The sequence below is a fragment of the Halyomorpha halys genome, unplaced genomic scaffold, assembly GCF_000696795.3.
Source record: "Halyomorpha halys isolate HHAL.00 unplaced genomic scaffold, Hhal_1.1 Scaffold1236.1, whole genome shotgun sequence".
Taxonomy (NCBI): domain Eukaryota; kingdom Metazoa; phylum Arthropoda; class Insecta; order Hemiptera; family Pentatomidae; genus Halyomorpha; species Halyomorpha halys.
In genome coordinates this window covers 105657-126217 of record NW_027105297.1, presented here as the reverse complement: position 1 = coordinate 126217, position 20561 = coordinate 105657, and positions in this window count along the sequence as shown.

The window sequence follows — 20561 nt, the reverse complement described above, 5'->3', positions numbered from 1 at the left end:
GTCAAGAACAGCCGCGGTGCCCATATGCCCGAAATCATTTTCAAATGTTAATGTCACGTATTGATCTTTCGAATAAAAAAAAAAATTTTGATTACAATTTAATTTTTTGTGTTATTTTTTACAATTTCAAGTTCTATCGGACTTAAAAAAACACCCTATAGAAGTAATTCTGTTTCTTCATACACTTTCGGCCTTGCATTGCGTTCTTTGCCTCCACGTCAAACTCACTGTTTTTAAAATTTTGTAACCTCTCACCATCTCTCTCACTTATAAGCTGCCTTACTTATGCTTCAACAAGCAATCAATGAGCCTCAGATTTCTTCCAATTAAAGCATTAAATCCCAAGTTTTCGCAAATGATGCTTATTCGGCACAAAATTCTACATTTTCGAGCAACAAAAATCATTTTTTAAATAAATCAAATGGTATCCATGTGAAGTCTCAGCACTGTTTATTATATCAACAGTCCAACGTTTCGGCCAATTCGGGCATCCTGAAGGACAATCTTATATACAAACTGTTATGATAGTTGATAGTGTAAGTAGATCTAAAATTAAAAGTTTTAAAAATTAATACAATTGTGACAAAATAGGGTAGTTTGCCTTGTAATTAATGACCTGGGCAGAAAAGCTACTAAAACATTTTTAAATTTGGATGTGAGATGTAAATTTATATTCAAGATTGTCCTTGAGATGTCCGAATTGATTGAAAACTTGGACCGTTGATAACAATAAAAAGTGTTGAGACTTAACATGGATACCATTTGATTTATTTAAAAAATAAATAACAGTCTCAAGAAATTGAAAAGATTTTATATTGAAAAAAATCATCTGATGCTGATACGTAGTAACTAATGCTTCAAGATTAAATTGTTAAAAGAAGACCAAACTTAAAATTATGTTTTACTGCTAACATTTTCAACAAATCTTTATGGTGGAGCCATATTTTCTTACAGAGGAATCTTATTTTTACATCCATTATTATACAGCTTTTAATCAACTTTATCAGGTTCCCTTTTCTGGTGTTTTGGGGGTCAACATTATCCTGCTCAATGCTAAACTCTTACGGGCCACCCAATATACTCTGGATATCATTTATAAAGATCTCTAATGGCGTTGAATACTTTTGCACCCATGATTTTAGGAGATTAGTGAATTAAAACTGATCTGATGATGACTGATCGGATAAAAGTTATCATTTTGGATATTTTAAAATAAAATATTGTTTTCTTTTAATATCAGTGTCCCACAAATAACTTGGTAAACATCTAACTCCTAATTTAAAGTTCAGCTATGTCAACATTTGATAGTAGTGAATAATGTATATCTTACTATGTAAAAATTTCATCATTAGTTCAAGCAAAGTTTGTTTGTTTAGGGAAAATTTGAAAAAAAAAATATGAAAACTCAGGAAATTTCATCAGGCTCTCTTGCTTGACAACCAGAAGGAGTTAAGCATGTTCACCTCCTCATATAAATAATCTTTTATGATTGAAAACTTCTCCAGATATACGAAAAATTCGATTGATTTTTGAATTGAGTGATGGATTTTGTTAAAATAATTATAACTTTTAAAAATGCAGATGTGTACATCACTTTATTTATCTACTTATACGACGTTCACTGTATACACTTAGTAGTATTCGTAGGAGCTATGTGTGTCAGTGATCTATTTTGATCCTACTAGGACAGTCGCCAGCCATTGAGAAACCAGGTGCATTTCTCAGAATATCCTTGTTGCATCTCGAGTTTATTTAAATAGACCTCTCGTTTATTTCTGATTTTTTCTAAAATGAAACGCTATGAAGCATTGACTAGAAACAAGTTTTTGTGTATGTGTTTGTACCTTAATAAAGTATATTAAGAAATAAAATAAACCATTCCTCTTTATCCTCACAGACAACACTATCTCAAACCTTGTGGAATGTATCGATCGTCTTGAACAACTTAACCAATAACAGCATATATATCTTAAATTGAAATAGTTGGGAGTTTATTATCTAGATTTACATAGATGTATATATCTTTTAATTAATAGAGTATGTTGCAACTTATGTAATGAGGTTATGTAACTGACTCCCAGATAATACAATATTCTCTGTAGCAACGATGGTGGTGTCGGCCGGACACCGGTTAATGGAGATACCGACCAAACTCCAGCCTAATTGCGTCGGTTCCAGGAACCCCATGGATGCTGCAAAGCTCCAATTACTGCAGTAGTTGCACTGTTCAGTATAGCATTCAGTTTTATTATATATATACGAGCTAGGCTGAAAACCAGTATAAAGTAAAAAGAAATATCTATAACTAATACCTTATTTAATAATTTATTAATTAATTGATAGTCTTATTTATGTCTTCTTCCAGCGTTTTTTTTTTTTTTTTAGCCTTTTCTGGATTTAAAAATTTAAATTTACAGTGTTAAAATATAAAACTAGTATATTATTAGCTTTTTTATTATTATTTATTTTTTATAATATCCTGCATGAAAATTATATTTATAGATGAACCCTGAAACGTAATTAGAAATAATACAGGTCATTTACAATTTACAAATAGTCAAAATTTACAAAGAGCACTTTGAGAGCGTCGAACAGCCGCTTTAATCATCTTGATAATGCCAAAAACTAGTCTGGTATTTCTTCTGCTCATAGGATATTTATTTAGGACTGTAAAAATATTCATAAAATGAAGATTTCCAGATAGTTTTATTTAAATATAATCATAATATAACGACTTACTTAACATTAATTATTATGAATGAACTGTAGTATTACATATATTATATGAAATATTAAATGTTAATACTACTGGAAACAATAGAGAAGGATTGATGTTAATTATGTGTAGTGGGTTTAATTAGAACTAATATCGCTTATCATTCATTGGGATTTTTTACATAAGTCCTAGTTTATTGCACACCAGTTTGCAATGTTACTACCCTTGCCACAATACCCTTACCTTAGAACAATTTATATCAGTGAGATAATCAAGTAAATAAAAAGCGAGTTACTGAATTTGGCGATAAAGTAATCGTATTGCTGTTAAAACACATTTTCCGTAGTTCTATTGTTAGGGTCAATAATGGACACATTTTCCTGGTCAAATTTCCTTGTGCCCTGCCCCAGTACTTTATATTTGTAGGTCATAATAAACATCACAGATTTCCCTGTCGTGTAGGACCTTCATTAGTTCCATTCTTCCTCATTGGAGGTTTCCAATATGCCGTTATCTCTAATAATTCTCTCTCTGGTGCATTACCCAGAGGCGTACAGCAATATTACTCTTTTTATTCTCTATTATTCCTCCATATTTATTGACAACTTCTCGCTCTTAATCCACCATTCCTCATTTTATCTATTTACGAAATCCATAGACGCTGTTCTCCGTGAAGACCAATTATATCATGATCTACTTTTCCTCTCTCCTCAAATCAATCTATTAGTACAAGAGCCCAAGAGGGGGAAAAAGGCAGTTATTTCACCGCAATTTTTGATTACTTAATTGAAAACTAGGTATAATTACTAGTCAAAATTGATGAGTCTGCTAAGTATAGTTAGGGGGAGTAAAAAATGGCCCCTGTTTCAAATCCTTAAAAATAATTACTTTTTTATTCGGAGCTCTATATTTTTACAACTACTAACAACAATAGAAAATCTAAAAGAGCATTATTTAAAGTAGAGTAAATTTGGTTAAATTTAAGCACTAATAGAGCTATTTACGTCGAATAGTTCTCGAAATATAGCTTTTTAAAAAGATTTCATAAAAATGTTGTATGGAACGTACTGAAAGATCAGTAGTTTGCGAATTTATTTTGAAAATTTATATCTCAATAACCATTCGACGTATAAATGTCTATAAGCACTCAAATTAAAGCTAAATAATTGTACTATAAGGTACTTTATGACCTATATCTTCGTAGGAATAGTAGTTTTCTTGATATTTGCTAAAATCACTACCCCTACGAAGATAAGTGTTATAAACTATTTCATAGTAAGTTAAATTTCATTTATTTTAAGTGTTGACAGACATATGTGCGTGTTATGGGTCTAGAGATATATTTTTTCAAAAATCCAACATTTTTTACGAACAACCAGAAATTAATATTTTGTGAATTTACTTTGTCAAATATCATAAAAACTACTACTATTACAAAGATAAACGTTATGAACTATTTTATAGTGAATTTAACTAGCTTTAATTTGAGTACTGACAGATTCATTCATTCATTCATAAATCAAACTTATTTTCCGAACAACTATAAACCAATTTATTTTAGCAAATATCCTGAAAACTACTATTCCTACGAATATAAATGTCATAAACTACTAATTTGAGTGCTAATAGACATTTGTACGCCGAATGGTTATTGAGATATAGATTTCTCAAAATAGATTCACTAACTACTGATCTTTTTGTACATTTTTATGAAATGTTGCTTTTTAAAAGGCTATATCTCGAGAACTATTGGACGTAAATAGCTCTATTAGGGCTAATATTTCAGCAAATTTACTCTTCTTTAAATAATGTTCTTTTAGATTTTCTAGTGTTGTTGGTAGTTTTAGATGTAGAGCTCCGATGAAAAATTAATGTTTTTTTAAGGTTTTGAAACTGCCACCATTTTTTATTCCCCTGCCTATACTTGGCAGACTCATCAGTTTTGACTAGTAATTATACATAGTTTTCATTAAAGTAATCAAAAACTAGGGTGAGATAACTGCCTTTTTTTCTTCCCGGCTCTTGTACTATATGGACCACTAAACCATATCCTGAATCCAGACCATATCACTTACTTCATTCTATACATTTGTTAAAAACCTTGGAGTCACTAACTAAATCCAGAAATTCCGCTATATTGATCTCCGCTATCTCCTTCACCTTCGAAATCCGTTTGCTCTTATCTCCCTTGTTTCCCTTAACTTAGACTATGGCTGTTGGTTGTACGGTGGCCTCTCGAGTGAACTCGAAGATTACAACTGTTCAATTCGATTTGTTTTCGGGATCACCAGAGATATCACATTGATACCCTACATTACACCGAGTCAATGTGACTGTCAATGTGATACTTATCCAGTATTTCTTAGCGGCTTTCCTATACCTTGTTGACATCTTACATTTTATTTCTTTTTGTAACAGAAATATTTTTTCTTGTGGAATAGTAAAAAAATTTGGAATAAACATTATAATTGAATTGCACGTAACATACATTTCGAAAAAGCTTTTACTTTATTCCTCTTTTTTGTCAGTAAAAATCGACATCAGTGATAAATATAAAAATGAGATGTTTATAGTTGACTGTAGATTAATATGAGGGGGATATGTTTGAGGATGTGGTCAGAAAAAAATACACTAATAAACAAAACTTGTTTATTTGTGCCGACGTTTCAACCTGAATTTCAGGCCATCGTCAGGGTTAAAAATCAAACAAAAAATATGACAACTATCACTTAGAGAAATATAAAGATTAAAATAAAGTAATGAATAAACAAATTTGGAAATATGCATCATAATAATGAATTAAGTAGAATGTAAATGATTAATAACTTTAGAAGTAGACAGTAGTTGATTGATAACAATAGAAAATGAAACATAATATTATAGAAGTAAGAATTATACGAAATAAATTATGAAAAAAATTGAAAAAAAGAAAGGTTTGATGAAATTACCATAATGAAAGGTGCAGAAGAAAATGTAAATGATGAGTAATGGAATTAACATAATATGATGTGTAAGTAGTGTCTAAAATAACAATAAATTTAAATCAACGTAATGGAAGATATGAAAGAAAACGATATATATTATTTATTAAATAAATCAAAAATTCGAATCCATTTATTTCTCAACACTTTATTTTTCACCAGTCCTGAGACAAAAATGGATACGAATTTTTGATTTATTTAATAAATAATTACTTTGTCTCAAGAATTTGAAATAATATAATTAAAGATATATATTATGTAAGGGGCAAAAATGGAAAAAAAAATGTTAAATTGTTAAAATGTACAGTAATATTTGTAACCATTGTAAATTTAGACTTTTTTTTTCTAACACACGTATATATTCATTTCTTGCCCATTTGTACAAGTCATTGTCATGTTATGCTGTTACTTATGTCATTATTTCCAAATTTGTTTGTTTCTCTGAGTGATAGGTTGTATTTTTATTTTCGTTTTTTTATTTATTCGGTCGGAACGTCGGCATAAATAAATAAGTCTTTGTTTAATCGTGTATTTTTTGCTGACCGCAACCATCTTCTCCTGAAATTAAGATTATTTAATTTTACCGATTACATCACAAAGTACAAACGAGTTTCTCAAATAAACGAATTACTGTTGAAAGCACTGCCCTAATTCTGGAACATAAATAATTAAAATCAACGTTAGCTCAAACAACTAGTCAATTAGTACAACCTGAATATTTGATATTAATAATACAAACGTCAAAGATCGGTAACAATCCCAAATAACATATTTTGCTCTCGAAACCCCAGTTCCCGCTAAATGAATTGTGTTATTAATCTTGCATACGAATCCGACCTGAAATATTTCTCAATTAATTAATTTATCAGAAAATGTTTTCAAAGTGATAAAGGGTAGTTAGTTGGTTCACTAAGCTAACAAATCGATGACAATTATAATTTAAATTCAGAAACGATGTATATATTATCTGCACCCTTAATTAGATATTAACGGCTGGTTAACGGGTGTCATTATGTGTATTGTCGGTCATTAGGTCAGCGTTAACTCATTCAGTGTTAATTAAATATCGATCCGCATTCTGCTAGATATGAGCCGAGATTACAATAATTTATAGGGTCCAATTTATGCAATCTCTTGTGTGAATAATTCAGGATTGTGTTTGTATTGAGTGCCCGTAATGCGGATTTACCTCATTATGGGCTGTATGATCCTCCAGACTACGTTTCTATTCAGTCCTTAAATGTGGTAATTGGTATAATCGAGAAATATGTGTTGTTAAATTAGATTTTAAAAAATCCCCTGTATATAAAGATACTGGAGACGTATTAAAAAAGAAAAAAAAACTCTTGTCTTTGAATTCTATAGCAGTTGTTTATATTTTATGTTTCTTCGAAGTGGGTTGGGTCACTTTGGGAGAACATTGCTCTATTAGCGTTTTAAGTTTCATGATGCTGAAAGGGGCACTCGAGCAGGGAGCGAAAGAGATGTTTTTCTTTCTTCTTTTACTATTCTTTATTAAACAACTTATTCTGAACTTAATACTTTGATTAATAAGTATAAATGTACGCGTAATCATGTTCAAATTCTATCTATTGTTAAGAAGCAAATATCAGTTTTAATTACTTATATAATATTAATTAGTTGGCATAATGGAAAATCTGATTGCATACGAGAAATTGGAGATTCTTTCCTCCAGTAAACCTTATCCTCATCTTTTTGATATCAATTAAAATATTTTAATATAATAGTATTGTAATTTGAATTCAACTATTTATTTTAAATAAATCAAATAAATATTTACTTTATTCCTATTTACTTTGATCTAAATTCGTATTGATTAAAATTTTTAGTTTTGATATATTTTTATTGATTTGTTTTAAGAGAAAATGTTTAAAAACAGAAACATTGTTTGTAATGAGGTGTATATAGTTGAGCGTAGATTACTGATTGGAGAAGATGGTGGGGTCAGCAAAGAAACAACATAAATAAACAAAAAATATTTATTTATGCCGACGTTTCGACCTGATTTTCAGGTCTTCATCAGGGCTATAAAAATAAAAAGTCAACAACCATCATTTAGAGAGAAAAAAGTTGATTAATAACTATGGACAAAGGATTGATTACATTATTATTTATACACATATAAATGTGAGCAAAAAATAAATGATACAGTGGAAAGAATCTCTAAAAAAAAAAGAAGAAAACTTAAAAAAATGTTAAAAAACTTTCTTTAACTAATTCTTTATAGATTCTTTCCTCCGTATCATTTAATTTTTTCTCACATTTATATGTATATAAATAATAATGTAATCAATATACTACTGTCTTGTTGTTCACAATAACAGTTCTCCTTTCTTAGGAAAGTGAGAGGAAATTTAAGAAGATATGTTATTAAATAAAAGAGAATGAAGAACCTATTTCTGATTGTGAAATGAAATATATTTTACTAATACTCCGACTGACCTATATTCATTATTTTTATATTCAATGATTGAATTAAATAATATGAATAAATTAAATAAAGTAGCTTGTTATTGTATTTTTAAAAATGCATTGAACATAATTCGTTGAATAGAAAAAAAAATACTGATATATTTATTATTTTTTTTAACCTGGTTGGTAAACAAATTTGCATCTTGTGTATTGCTTGGATAAAATAAGGTATCACAAATGTATCCTTAATGTAGAAAACAAAAGAGAGTTAAGGAGAAAATCTTTTATAGTAGTAATCTGGTTTATTATTTTCCAAAATTTAATTAATTACGATTTTCCTCTTCTCTATATTTTCCTTTATTAGCATCGTCATATTATCTTGACACATGTAAATTTGTTATCAAAACGAAATATAGTCAGGTAAATTTTAGCTCTTTCGAGAGGAAAAGCAAAAAAAAAAAGAGAAATGAAGTGAATATCTTTTCAATTTAATTTTGAAGATAAAAAATCAGGGAAAAGCTGTCCGTTAGAAGCTGGCTAATTACTTCTGCCTTAATGCCCAGTCTTTCGCCCCAACTTAGGTACTTAATCCAGGATTGAAAAAACTACTTCGTTTAGTATGCAATTCGAGTAAATCTCTAAAGGATTATTTAAGGGTGTATAGCTTAATTTATATTTAATTAATATTAGTTCTTCATTTTTATATTTGGAATTGGGCTAGGTTGTAATTAGCATGCATATACTTTTTTTAATAGTATACTATTTTTTATATCTTAATTACCTATTATATAGTAATATATCCTATAGCCATTCCACTTCAACTCAAATCAGTTTTGAACCTCATACCTCAGATTTTCTTCAAATTCCGTTGTTTATTGTTTTAATTTTAATTTTTTTTAACATTGAAACCATTTTAGGCCCATGTTTATATTCTGGTCTTAGATTTACATCAACGCTCAAGGAATAAATTTGAAAATTTAAAAATCTGTACTTCATAAGAAAATTACTATTACATTTTTAATTATGTTTTGAAAATGTTAAAATATCTTAACCTATATAATGTTGCAATGTATACTATAAATTGATGCCTAGTCAAGTTAAGTAGTAGAATGATCTATAAATTATTCACAAAGGTTGAGAATAATGCAGGGACCATAAAAAATACTGTATATCTAACTTATTTATTTTGTTTTTATTTTTATGAATTTAATATATCGAAAATTCACTTCCTGCGGTGAATGAATTATTCTGAACGATTTTTGATTCTATTTTTTCTTTAACTAAAACTGAAATTTTATCGAAAAAAAAATATACAGAAATTGCTAAACCTCATTTTTTTAAAGATACAAATTAGTTTCTTAGTAAAAAAAAGAAAGAATACAAAGTATTGTTAAAATATATTTTATCGAATTTGAATAAATAAGAATATAAAAGAAAAATTGATATTCGACTTGTAGCTTTCAATCCTCGTTGAGATGCGTCAATTATTCAAAAGTAAAATAAAAACATGATTCAATCCAATATTTAAATTGCTATTATCTAAAAAAAAAATTCCTCTTGTAGAAAATTAAATACTATAGGCATTGTTTTTAATACTGCTGTATGAGCTAAGATTGTGTTTGTTTGGGGCCAATAGTATTACCTTATCCTGGGGAAGTATTTATCAACAACAGATGATGTACTTTAAAGCGTCGTAAATGTTGATAACTTTAACATTAACCTTCATCAAGTTTTTTTTTTTTGCTACCTTTGTTGTGACTACTTCCTACAAACTTTTTTTTTTTATTCCGATGTTGTTCAATGACACTAAAAATAATAGTAATGCTTACTTTCTCTTCATCTGACTTCATCCTTCTACAAGATTAAGCATGAGCATCCATTTTAATTACTTTTCGATAGACTTGAAAACTTGGGAACATCAGGTTGACCATTTGTAATATATATTTTAAAAACGAAACAATCATTAAAATGGTAGCGGCAAACAGAAGGAAAAAAAGAAATAGCAAAATCCAATTAAAAGATGTTTTATTTTTTACGCTTAGTCTTGTTTTTGTTTTTTTGGAAGATCCGTTAAAATTGAATTTATAGGTAGAAATATAATAAAAAAATTAATTGGATTTATATTATATGGTCGATGATCGCAATTGTTTCCCTTAAAATTACGAAAACAAACCCATTTTTGTCATCGTCCCGGGATCCCGGAAGTATCCTCCTCTTTGTCCTTCGAGGTAAATGAATGGACCTTATTGACTAGAGGCTTGCTAATGAATGGGATACTCAAATTGTCAGTATAAATGGGTGTTACCACCTTGCGAGGAAGGTCATTAGATGTAATGCTAATTACATAACAGGCTTAATTAATTACCTCGCAATTAATATACGCTCTTCTTGGAAACCACGAGGAGAGGGAATAAAATGTTGTGTTGCTACATGAGCTGATCTTCAAACAAAAATAAAAGAAACATTCTCTAATCGATTTAGAGATTTGAAATTGTTTTTTCTCGCCAGTCTCATATTTCCTTTTCGGTGTATCATCTATTTATAATAACTAAAATTCATTTGTTTTATTTTCGGCATTACTAGTATACTTTACATTTACTTTAATATAACTTTATAAAAGATAATGTTTATTTAATAATCTTGTTAACCATTGAATGGGACTGAGACCCTATTCAATGATTATCCATCTGGTTCAATGATTGTTTCTGTAATTAATTGAGTTAGGAACTTATTACTCGTAGGGAACAAGCCATTCTGGGTATTATGGAATAGGATTTGATCCTATAATGTCTGTATGTCTAAATAAATCCAGTACTAGGTGAGTGAAGAACCATCCTGTTTCTTTATGGTTTGATTTTTCCAGACCTTACCTTATAGATGCATCAATATCTCTTTAAAATGTATTTAAACCAGAGGTCAAACTAATACTCAGACAGGGTATGCTAATGCACTATAATAGTCACAATAAACAATTAAAATGTCCAAACAAACACATAACGTACGCAGACAAGGCTGGTTATGAATTATACTAGACGATTAATTAGTAACAACTCATTTAAAAAACGTAGATCGTCAGCCCTTTGTACAACGCCTTAGCCTTAGTTTCTTTTCCACTTAATTATTACTATACGATTATAAAATACATATGTTTCTTTTAAATAAACAAAAATTCCAAAGAAAATAATAAAATAAAAACAAAAGTAACTAAAACAAATATTAATACTAAGTAAATACTGTTTACAAAATATTTACAAATTGATTATTAAACGTGGTGTTAGCATACAGAATAGGAACCTAAGTTCAACCTACCGTTCGTTAAAGAGTTGTAGTTTCCTGGAAAAAAAAGAACATATGGAATTTTAAAATTAATAATAATCACAAAATATTGTAATAAATAGTAAAAGTGACGATGTTTTTTCTTGACATTAGTTGTGTTCGTAATATTTCGGTAGTCGATCCACCACGTCTTTTCCAGGTTACTCATGTTCTTAAGCCCAAGGTTTGTGGCCATTTTTATATTTATTTTTTTTAATATCACTAGAAATCTACTTTCTTAAAACACGGTTGGAAAATAATCAGCAAAAACCTCCTTTTCCATTCTTGTTACACACTTAGCGACCGAAGAATAATTAAAGCATAAGAAATAGCAGTGCCGTAACATGTCATTATGGCTAATCATGACTTCCAGTTCTTCTCTTCCTAGAAACATTGTAACTGAGTGGTTTTGTTTGTTACGCTCTAGCAATGCTGTAATTTCTAATCCTTATAAAATAATAGATAACTAAAAAAAGTGTCCATGGAATAAATCTTCTTTTTTTTTTCATTTTAATGTTGCTTGTTTTATTTAATTGCATTTTTTTTAACCTTTTTTTTGTTGTGAATTTTAATAAATAATAATATTGCTTATTTATTATGGAACCGTTTTAAAATTTCAGACGCTTTTTTAATATTGCTCAATTATCTTATATAAGTCTCCTCTTCCCGTTTTAAACAAATATATCATAAGTGATATAGGACCGTCATTGCCTGGGGTTCCTAGTGGGGCGGGTCCGGCCGGTTAGCATAGTCTTGTAGAACACCTTAATTCATACTAAATGTTGAACATTCCTAACGTCATTGAAAATTCTGCTTATACGGTAAAACTAAAAATGTTTGAAACACATCCAGCTAAAAATGACTAACATTTGAGATTGCGACTGACAAACTTCTCCAACATCCAATAAATCCTACGTCTCTATAAACTACATGAAAACAACAGGACTATCACGATGCTGGACCGACATCTAGTTTTCTAAAAAAAAAAAATTGAAAAAAAAAAGAATGAGCCGCTAAAATTTGCCACACCAGTCAACCTGTAATATCTTACCTTTGAACACTTATATGAAGAAGACAATCACAATCATACTCAAATTAGAAGAACACACACAAAAAAATCATCTGTGAATCTTTGAATCCTGATATTTTTGATTTGTGGTGGTTTAGATCTTATGATATAATTTTTTTTTAAAATTTAATACTTATTTTACTTTTTCGGTATAGTATATTCCTTTTCGGTAATAAATGATTAAAATCAAAAGTCACCAAATATTCATTATATATGTAATATGACTACTAGAGCATGGAATTTGCAGAATGTATAAATACACAACACGGTTACTATAGAACGAAAAATTGAAAGTCACTTACAAATAAGTTAGTCAGTGTCCAGAAAATGTGTACTCCAAAGCTATTTTCCACGTGAAAGCAGTTTGAGGGAATTGAAAAGGTTGGATGCTTCTCTTCTACAGAATGCAAGGTATATTATGTGTAGGAATTTATTTTTCGAGTAACTCTTTCTAGCAGAAGAGCATATTGAATACAAGTGTAACAAGATCCTCTGGTCCTCTATTTATATTTTTTTGTGTAAAAATAAAAAAAAGAGGTGTAAAGAGCAATAATAAATGAGAACATTTTAAAATGTTCATAATTTTAAAAAGAAAATCTTATTTAACGGCCAATGGTGGATTAAGTAAACAATGTGGATTGAAAAAATAACAATACATTTTAATTAAGAATTGAAATATAGTAAGATTATTAGTTCACCATGTGTAATTTATACATGGTAGCAAGCAAACTATTAGTTAACAAAATTCTATAACTCATTACTGTACTTGTATTTTGTTCTCATTTAGGCCTGACCAAGCCCTGCGAAGTGGGGCGAAACGTTAGTTATCAATAAATAGTTTGCCAGATATTTTGCCATCTTCTTGCAAATAATTAATAATTATAATTATAATTAGAAATAAATTACTTTTTCAATGTAAGTATTTATTCACTTGAACTCGGTGCAACAAGGATGACTTGGACGGGAATCTTAGTATTTATGTGCCTCAATACATGAAAATAAATTCAAAATAAAAGATAATTTTTACTGCACTGCAAGAAAGAGGGGTTTAATAGTCTACTTACTGTGTCTTAGGAAAATAACTTATATCTGAAATAAGAATATGAACAATTATAATTAGAGGTGACTTAAAATATATAAATAAAATAACCGTAATTTTTATTTTTCATCAACATGAATGAATGAATGTACAGAAAATATTTATGAGTTCTCTCTATTTGATGTTCTACTAGTTTTAATTACATAGGAACCCATTAAATAAAGGATTAATGATTTTTTAAAAAAAAGAAACTTTCTGTTCAATTCTTGTGCATTGGAACGTTTTACACGACAGCAAATGTTGCCTTGCTTGACACGTGCTGACAGGGCGGTGTTTTCCTAAACGCTACTTTCTGTTTGCCCGGCCACCTGGGTTTTGTTCTCGCTCAACATCATACAGCCTTACGTGGAATATTTGAATATTTAACCCTGCCATGTTTTCAAAGGCTTTTGTTTGTCAAAGTTGCTTTATTTACTTTTTGTCTGAGGAGTGTAGAAAGAGCCTTTGACGTTAGATGGCACGATCTGAGTCGCTAACTGTCCCCATTATTCTTTCGTAGTTATTGAAATTTCTTATTTATTATTATGTTTTATCAGGTTCACCGATAAATTATATTATTGACTGCGTGAGGGAAATTCTTTGAAAAATTATGCCGTTAGACGTTCTTCTGTCTTTAGCTCTATGTCCTAGCTAAATACGAGAATCGCGATGCGGGTAATGCCATGTCCTTCAGAATCAAACGAAGGAGATTAAAGAGAGTGTCTTAAGTAAATCTGTAGAATATTGCGGGAATATCTTCGCTATTACTGCATCATGTCTCAAATTCTATCAGGCTTTATTCTTCCTGAAGTTATCGTGTGGAAATCGCTCTGGAAAACTTTAATTTCTTATCCAATCCGACACAAAATATTCTTGAAAAGTCCAATTATGTCGTCTAGTGTGCTTCAGGAGGAATTTATGATTTTAGAGAGAGAGAGAGAAATACTTTATTCATTTATCTATGCTGCCCAAATACATTAGCTTGCTATCTCACACAGCATACTTATCAATCCGTAATCGGACATATATACATTACACATACATGGTATAATCATAAAAAAAAGAGATATACACAATAATAACAATATCACTAATAATAATGATAATAATAATAATAATAATAATAACAAATATCACTCATCTTGATATTTTGGATGATGGAATTTTTTTTTATTTCATTCATCTTCTCAATTGTAATGTGTTTCAAAACCTTTGTTAAATGGAATTTTTCCATAATGTATTAAGAAGTATTATAAAAATTATTATACTCTACAGAAAATGTCTTTGAATCTAATCTGAGGGCATAAACAATAAAATTCACTTTGAGTGAGTAAGATGATTCGGGTGGCGGTCAGAGAAAGTACAGAAAAAAACTATTTATTCGCAACTAACATTTTGTCCCACTATACAGGGCTGAGTCCTGAGTGTAGAACCAAAATTTAATCTACTTTCTGGAATTAGCTCTGATGAAGCCTTGCAAATTTAGACAAAACGTAGGTTACTATTAAGTAGTTTTTTTTCTATTTGTGTATGTATTTTTCCTGCAACCTGAACCACTTCCTACAATCATCACTGTCAAATAATAATCTTCTAATAAAATTCACTGTTGTTATTCAACTGTGGAATATATAGGTAATAGAATTTTCTCCAGCTGTAATTTACTTTTGCATGAATCATCGTGCCAATACACTATATACATATAACGGCATGCCGGTGAAATGGATGGAGGAAGCAGCAGCACAAAGCACCGGAATACTTGAGGAGCTTCCAAGAAGAAGCCTCGCAAGAACTAATAGCTGCTCATCCAGTTCCGAGAAGCTACCACCTGCACTGTACTCTGTCTGCTAGCTGGGTAATTATATGAAGGTAGATGATAATAGTTTATATCTTCACTCAGCTCTTTGAAAAGCCCTTCTGTATATGGATATTTCTAATGGTGATTACTTGGACATGAGAAATCATTGAATTTAATCATGACGAATGTAGTGCTAATGTGAATAAATCAATGATTTTAAGCATAGTATTCTGTGAAGTTTTGGGCTGTAAATTAAGTTAAATTATTGGAGTTCGGAAACCAATGGAAATGTAAATCATGAAAAGTGTTCATGCATACAGGTTGATTAGGCAAATAAGGCACATAGCTTTTATCGAAAGGAATTATGTTATTTCAGATCATGCACGTTTAAGTTTTTTAAAAATGCTTTTGTATTATTTATGGTCCGTTCAGAACTGATATTGTTTATTTTTAGTTCTCCGTTCCGGTCATGAACTCTTTATACAGAACGGGGAACCATGAGCTTCCATCATTAGGAACCCAAGATGGAATGGTACTAGTCGTAACGACGCCTTCGATGATGGATGGTGGAGATAACATCTCTCAGACTTTATAATGCCGAATGACGTAGTACCCCAATTGACCCCACAGTTCTCACTAATTGGTGAATCACCAACCTGTGCGACCATGTGGACTCCGTCCAACTCCATTTATTGCCATCTGCTCTAGTATTAAATTATCACCGCGGGTGACATCCTTGTTTAATGGCGATTTCGTCGAACTACTGCCAGCAAATCACAGGTGTTAATGGGTTGTAAATAAGCCTAAGGGTATTTATAACTTCATCGGGCCTCTATGCAAATGTACGTACGTTCTCGTGTTAATTGGTCTGAAAAGTGTTGCCTCTCTTTTACTATTTGCTAATTCACTACATTTGTAAGTTTCTGTTTAAAAGTTCTGTATTAATAACGATTGAAGAGAATTAAGTACTAAACTTAAACTTCTTATTTTTTTTTCTTATACTCCGTACTTAGTCATTTCTGATACAAAGGGTGAAGAGGTGAGGTTTAAAGTATCCTTCATGTTACGACCCCATTCTAACGTGAGTAGGAGGGTCAACTTTTAATCATCCAGTGGGAATTATTTGAAATGTTTTTGTGAATTAAAAAGAAAATTGAGTAAACGTAAGGATAATTACAGAAATGAATATTCAATTTTTAATATTATGAAGTTTTTAAAATTATGTCCACCCCTATATATAATTAATTGATTAATTTTAAAATTGATTCTCACAACTAAATACTTGCCGTAAAAATATGGAGTATTATTCGTTTGCTTTATTCCTTGATGATACCTTTAGACACGAGGTAGTTATCACTTTCCATATCTTAAGTTTTAATTTTCAGTAATAAAATATAGAAGGATTCTGAATATCAGTAACATATTCTCCTTACATTACTGCTGCTGAAACAGTTCGACAGCAATGATTATAAAAAAAAACAGTATTTAAATAAGTAACTAATATTATTGTATTAATTGAAATAATTGCTTTTTCTTATTTGTTAAACGTATATCAGTGTTTGAATTCGCTTTTCTTTGTTTCAGGTGAGTAATGTCAACATATTTGGGTCCAATTGTTGAATATTTGAGGTAATGTTTTTATTTTTGTTGTAATTGCTCAAAATATATGTATACATGTATGTAAATGTGTATGTATACGTTTTTTTTTTTTTTTTTTATCAAATTAAGCTTTTCCAGAGTCACAAAAAGTGGATATTTTATATTATTGTGGATATATTTTGAAAAACAAAATACGTATACATACGTGTGTATATATATATATATATATACATATATATATCATTATTATAATAAAATATAATATACAATTACTACAATAATAATTTTTTTCTTTATTTTTAAGAATAAACTTATTTTCATAAATAGGAAATCATAAGACTTTTAATTATAATCCAAAATTAAATCATGCCTACATTTGCTTATACAAAGGTTTGTACATAGATTGTCGTTATTTGTCATCTAACTTAGAAAAAATAATTCACCATAATAACAATTTTCATTTTAAAAGACTTTAATTCTAAAAAAAAAAAAAAAAATGCGTTTAAACAATTCTTAATGAAATTTTTCCCCTTAAGAATAAGAGGATTTTCATAAATAGGAAATTATGCAAATTTAAATTATCATAAAAAAATTAAATCATGCCTACGTTTTCTTACTTAAAGGCTTCAAACTTTTTACGTTAAACATCTCATCTTCTGAGAGATTTATTGCCTTATTTTTTTAGTTTAGAATTGAGTTTGAATTTTTTCCTTTTCCTTGAGTATTTATGATGGTGAAGGGGTCAGACCCGCAATACACTCGGGACAGGAGGAAAACACTCAGCCCTAACTCATCGATAAGTCGTCAATTTGATGCAACTCAATTTTATTATTGGAAAAGGTTTCCAATTTCTAATATTAACATTGAAGGTAACGCTTAAAATGATTACAAGTTTGACATGCAATAGACCTTAAGTGTATTTTTAGATTTCATCATTGTCTTTCTTATTCCTGTTTGAAAGTATTTTTAATGAGATTATACAATTATAGTGGCCAAAAATATAATAAAGATTTAAACATTTCTATCGATTACTTATTAAATTAATTAAATTTTGAAACTTTTCTTTTAATATGTTGACGTTTCCTAGAAAAATTCTCGTTATACCGCTGGCTATTAAAAGAGATTATAGTAATGGTTTATACAATTTACGTTTACGATACTAAACATTAAGTACATTGTCCTTTATAATCTATCGTATGTTAATGATTTAGTTGAATTATTCAGTAAATTTTCTTATTATTAATGATCCTTATAAATCATATAATAAATATAAATAAAAATCTACGGGATTTGGGGAACAAGATAAATTCACAGCTTTGGTTAAATTGTTGTTCATCTTTTCTCTTTAAAATAAAATAATATTATTTTTATAAAATCGATCTAGTACAAAAAATTATGTTAATATTCAGTTTAAAAAACATTATCACAAGGAACTATATTGTAAAGGCTTTAGAAATTAAATCGTATTATTTTTTTTTTCTGAATACTGTTTATTGAAATGTAAACATTGAACATTTTATAAACACTGGTGTAATATTGAGATACTACGGAGATGTTAAAATATTTACTAACTGATGTTTACTATTTGCTATGCATTAAACATTGAAGATTGATTGAAAAGTATTAAAAATTGAAAAAAAATATATACTGTTAATATGAGTTTTTATTGAAGTAAAAAAAGAGTTATTTTTCCTTTACATACAAATCCTTTAAAAATTATTTCGATTAAAGTCTCTAATCGATTATATTAATGGGTTAGAAATTACATGTTCACATCTGAATAATCAAGTAGCCATTTTGGCTCACTAATTCTTTATTTTTTTCTTTAACGTTCTGAATTTGCATAGTCATGACGCATTCTTCCTTTGAATAGTATATAGATATACTTTTTTTTTGGGGGGGAGGGGGGAATTGATGACTCGGACATGTGTTGGGGTTGCCGGACATTGATAAAGAGAACTGGATCGCCAAGCTGTCTACATGACGGATAGCCTTGGGCAGTTGAATGCCAGATCCTGAATCACATAGAGCTTTTCTCTGCAATGCAGTTTGTCTCAATATATATATTTATGTCTCTAATTTATTCTCTATTTATGTTGTTCCGAAAATGCGCCAGTTTTGTCATAAATATTCCGCCCAAGAGCATTCACAGCGTAAAAGGAATTTTCTTATTGAATTTCTGCATGAATGTGAAATTTTTAAATGATAAATTTGAGCGTTTTCACGTAATCGTTGTTACGTAATGATACATCGATTACGAGTTTTTAAAAGGAAAATGCATTTTAATGTCTTCTGACGATGAATAGAAAAATAGTCTGTATTTATTTGAACAACATAACTTAAAAACAAAAAATTGTACACTTTCTTAGAATATTACCAAACATAGAAAAACTAAAAATTGAAACATCAAATATACAGTGCATTCTAGAATTTACTTCGCACTGTTTTTTCTTATTTTCCTACATTTCTAAGGATAATTATGGTGCCATTCATTATATATTTTTTAAGTGGAAAGGGGTGCCTCGAATTGTTTCTAGTTTTTTAATATTATGATTTTTTTTTAACCCAAAAAGGATATGGCGAAAAAGTTTAGAAATTCCTGCTTATACAATCGAATTTCAATACATATTTCTTTGAAATACCTTTAATTAAGCTTGCTTGAAGTAATGAGTCATCTCCCATTATTACTAGTAATGTTAAGTAGTACAAAATATGAAATAATTTTATTTATTATTTAATTTTAATTAATTTATTTATTGATAATATTACAATCTGCCAAAATTTTGGGCAATGAGTAATAGTGATACACTTTCATAAGAAAAAAATAAATAATAAATAAAATAAGTAAGTAAATTAATAATATATGTATATCAATAGAAAATAAATAAATAAAATGAGCATAATCAAGCTAAGTAAAATAAATCATATGCAATATTTCCATCTTGTAATGAGAGGTAGAGCAGGGCCCTTCTAGATCCCAGCACAGCCCTCTCACCGTTAATGAGCCAGTGGAGGTTGAGTAAGTGCGCTACAGCCACAACCGCTCTACATGAGCGGATTATCTGGCCATTTCCAGACATGAATAATAATTAAAGGAGAAAAAATAGTTTTTGTTTTTTTTCAATTTGAAAAGAAAAAATGGGAAATATGAGTAATATAATGTTGATTTATAGTGTAGCATTAGAGAGCCAAAAATTTGAGAAAAAATCAATATATAACATATTAAGTGGTAGGTGATTGAGATAACGAAGGTCGCATAAATAAATTAAATTTATTAATAAATGTTTCCATGTTAATGGTTTTTTAATATAATCATATTCATGTTATGATTTAAAAAGAAAATATTTATTCTCATATTAATTTCTGGATAGATTTTAAGAAGAACAAATCTGGTATCGCAAAGATTCCTGCACGATACTCGAGCAGAAATTGATTTCTATTCAATGTAAACGTTGTTTGATGAGCACGCCGCGCCAGTTTTTTTTATAAAGTATAAACAAAAGAAATGATTATTATGTTATTAGTTCATCTATATTTTCTTCCTTCTAAGTTGTGAAAAAATTGCGAATTTCGCT